Here is a 4,335-nt window from a genome sequence, read left to right on the forward strand (position 1 = left end):
GGGGTTGTGCGGGGAGAAGGGTGCAACAATGAAGGAATGGAATTCCAAAATCTCTGTAGATGTTCATTGAAATGAAAAATAAACAAACTAAATAAAAAAAAGATAATTTCTCATTCACCATCACACATAGCTAGAAATAACAGCCAGAAGTCAAAACTTCAGAGCCTAAGTCTTTACCACTGTGCTAAAATGTGTTTTTTTTAATACTAATCTTATTTGAGGGGTCATTCCAAGATCTGTATGGGAGTAGCAAAGCGTGTCCTCAAGCTAAAGATATAAGCCAGTGTCTTATATGTTGAGGGGCTATCTATCTTCATTCTTTTGCCACTTTCCTAGAATCCTCACCTGTGAACTCCCTACTGTTCCTTCCTTCACTCAAACACTAAAAGGCCAAGATGATGCTCATTTAAAGCTAATACTCTCCCTAACACCATCTCCTGGTTCTCAGTTTTCTTTTATTTATTTATTTTATATTTTAATGAAAGTTTAGAAAGAATTTGGATTTCTATTCATTCATTGTTGCACATTTTCCTCCCTGACCCTCCTCCGCTTCAGTTTGCTTTTTCTTTGGCAAAAAAATAAAGTCTTTCATTGTTATACAGTCCTCCCACCCACCTGGACAACTTTAATATGCAACTCTTATTCTGGACTCTTGTCATGCCAGTAATACCTAATCATATATTCATTTTATACCTTTCTCTTTCTCATCTGTTTTAATGACATGTACATTATTTATCCCCTTTTATTACTTTCCTCTCCAACCCCCATATCAGTCCTGTTTTATAACAGTGGCATTATGAACTATTTGTCTTTCTGTGACAGATATTTCACTCAGCGCAATATCCTCCATGGTCACCCATTTAGTAAAATATTTCATGAATTCTTTGTTTTTCAGTGCTGCCTAATATTTAATATTCCATTCTGTGATTATACCACAACTTTATCCATTCGTTTGTTGATGGGCACTTGAGGTGTTTCCAAATCTTTGCTATTGTGAAGAAAGCAGCAATAAACATAGGTGTGCATATATCTGCTTGGATGGCAGTTCTGGTTTATTCAGGGTATATTCCCAGTAGTGGAATTGCTGGGTTAAATGGTATTTCTATTTGCAACTTTTTCAGAAAGCGTCATACTGCCTTCCATAGTGTTTGCACCATTTTATACTCCCACCAACAGTGTATAAGGATTTCAGTTTCTCCATAACCTCACCAACATTTGTTGTTTGCTGCTCTGTTAAATTTTGCTATTCTTACTGGGGTAAGATTATATCTCATAGTGGTTTTGATTTGCATCTCTCTAGCTAGGGATTTTGAATAGTTCTTCATGTGTGTTTCTTCACCATCTGAAGGTCTTCTTTGGTGAAATGTCTGTTCATATCCTGTTCCAATTTTGCAATTGGGTTGCAAGATAAATGACCTTTATCTTGTTATGACATTCGAGTATTCTATAATTCTAGATATAAGTCCCTTATCAAACATGGCAATACCAAATATTTTTTCCCAGTCTGTGGTTTCTCTTTTTACCCTGTTGGAGAAGTTTTTGAATGTGCTTAGAGATTTGATTTTTTAAGATCCCATTCATCTATTTTATCCTTTCCTGCTTGTAGGTTTGTCAGAATCCTTGGAAGACTGTTAAAATTGTGAATTAGTGCTTCTAGGGTTCTTCCAAGCTTTTCTCTAATGAAATTTGTAGTCCTTACTTTTAGTCCTAGGTCCTTTTTTATTTGGGTTTTGTGTATAATGTGAAGTGTGGGTCTTGTTTGTGTTTTCTGCAGTTGGTTTTCAAATTTTGCTAACACCATTTGTTTAAAAGGCTGTCTTTTCCCCACTTAACTTATTTCACCTCCTTGTCAAAAATCAGTTGGCCATACGTAGACGGGCTGATTTCTGGGTTCTCAATTCTATTCCATTGATCTGTGTGTTTTGTCATTGTACCAGTACCAAACTGCTTTGACCACCGTGATAGTGTAGTACGGAGTGAGATGCCTCCTGCCTTGTTTCTCTTTTTGAGGAGTGCTTTGCTTATTCAGGGTCTCTTCCCATTCCAAATGAAATTGGAGATTACCTTTTCATCTCGTTGAAGAATGGAATTGATATTTGTATTGGGCTTGCATTAAATGTGCATTTTGCCTTTGGTAGTATTGTCATTTTCACAGTATTAATTCTTCCTATCCTAGAGCAAGGTATATTCTTCCATTTCTCTAGGTCCCCTTTTGTTTCTTGTAGTAACGGTTTTTATTCCTTCTTAATTCATTTTAATGAAAGTTTACAGTTTCCAGCCATTCATTGTTGCATTTTTCTCCCTACCCACCCCCTCCACCCAAATTCACTCTTATCCTTTAAAAGAAAAGGAAAAACTCTTTCATTGTTATGCAATTCCCCCCTCCTTCCTCCTCCTCCAAGTCCACTCCACTATGCAGCCTTCACTCTGGACTTCTCTAATGACAAAAATATCCATTCATATGTCTCTTTTAAACAGTTCTCTCCCTCATCTGTTTCAATGCAATATACATCATTATTCCCCTCCTTTTTGGTCTTCCCTCAACACCAATGTCAGTCTCATTTTACAACCGTGCAATATGTAATATTTCTCCTTTTGTGACTGAGATATTTCACTCGGTATAATGTCCTCCAGGGTCATCGATTTTGCATGATATTTCACGAGTTCCTTGTTTTTCAGTGCTGCACAGTATTCCATTGTGTGAATATACCAGAGCTTCTCTATCCATTCATTTGTTGATGGGCACTTGGGTGGATTCCAGCTCTTTGCTGTTGCAAACAAAGCTGCAATAAACATGGGTGTGCATATATCTGCTTGAGTGGCAGTTATGGTTTCTTTAGGGTTGTAGTTATGTTTTGTCATTTTCTTTGAATAAGTATTTTGTGTTTCTAGTTAGATTTACTCCCAAGTGATCTTATGATTAACTATTGTGATGTGTATTATTTTACTTAGCTCCAGTTGTATACTCTCTTTGTCACTGTAGAGAAATCCAATTGATTTTTGTATGTTGTTCTTGTATCCTGCCACTTTGGTGAATTGGTCCACAATGTCCAGGAGTTTTTTCTGAATCTTCCTAAATATACTATCATATCATCTGCATATAGAAATAATTTTTCCTCCTCTTTGCCAATTGGGTAAATCTTATTTCCTTCTCTTGTATTGCTACTTCTAAGACTTCTAATACAATATTGAATAGGAGAGGTGATTGTGGGCATCCTTACCTAGTTCCTGTTCTCAAGGGGAATGCCTTTAATCTCTCTCCATTGAGAACATTGTTGACTCTCAAGTTTGTGTATATACTTTTTACTATGTTGAAGAAATTCCCTTCTAATCTTATTTTGTTGAATTTTAATCAGGAAAGGGTGTTGTATTTTGTCAAAAGACCTTTTCTGCATCAATTGATGGGATCATGTGATTCTTGTTCGTTGCTTTGTTAATGTTATGAATTACATTGATTGTTTTTCTTATATTGAACCATCCTTGCATACCTGTTATGAATTCCAAATGGTCATGGTGAATTATTTTTTTTACTGTATCATTGGATTCTATTGGCCAGTATTTTATTCAGGATTTTTGCATCTATGTTCATGAGAGATATTGGCCTTTGTTTAAAAAATTTTGGTCATGTCTTTATCTGGCTTTGGTATCAAGGATATGTCTGCTTCATAGAATGATTCTGGGAGAATTCCATCTTTTTCTATTTTCTGAAATAGTTTATGTAGAATTGGTGAGGTTGTTCTCTGAATGTTTGATAGAATTTACTTGTAAAATCATATAGTCCAAGGCTTCTTTTGGCTGGAAGAGTTTTTATTATCTTTTTTTTATTACCTTCTAAATTTCTTCTTTTGTAATGCATCTGTTAAGGTGTTCAATTTTGGTTTGTGTCAGTTAACATAGGTTGTGAGTTTCTAAGTATTTGTCCATTACTTCAAGGTTATCATATTTGTTTGAATATACTTTTTTCATACTACTCTGTTACTAACCTTTTAGTTTTAATTGGTTCCATTATAACATTACCCATTTCCTCCCTTATTCAGATTATTTATGTCTTTTTCTCCTTTTCTTCTGTTAGTTTTGCTAGTGGTTTGTTGATTTTACTGACCTTTTCAATCAACTCCTAGTTTTATTGATAGTTTCAATTGTTTCTCAGGTTTTTATTTCATTTATCTCTGCTCTAATTTTTTTTAAGAGGTTTTGGATTTCCATTCATTCATTGCCGCAATTTTCTCCCTTCCCACCCCTCCCCACCAGCTCACTTCCCTCTTCGAAGAGAGAAAAAAAGAAGAAAAAAAAGTCCTTCATTAGTATACAATTCCCCCGACCCTTCCCCCCACC

General features: G+C 35.4%; 1 protein-coding gene across 1 annotated transcript in view; it reads left to right on the top strand.

The window, feature by feature from the left end:
• The window catches only part of PPM1L (protein phosphatase, Mg2+/Mn2+ dependent, 1L), a 616,688-nt gene that overhangs the window by 592,546 nt on the left and 19,807 nt on the right, over positions 1 to 4,335 (top strand). The window lies entirely within an intron of this gene.

The sequence above is a fragment of the Elephantulus edwardii genome, unplaced genomic scaffold, assembly GCF_000299155.1.
Source record: "Elephantulus edwardii isolate Elephantulus edwardi_28Jun2011 unplaced genomic scaffold, EleEdw1.0 scaffold00320, whole genome shotgun sequence".
Classification (NCBI taxonomy): domain Eukaryota; kingdom Metazoa; phylum Chordata; class Mammalia; order Macroscelidea; family Macroscelididae; genus Elephantulus; species Elephantulus edwardii.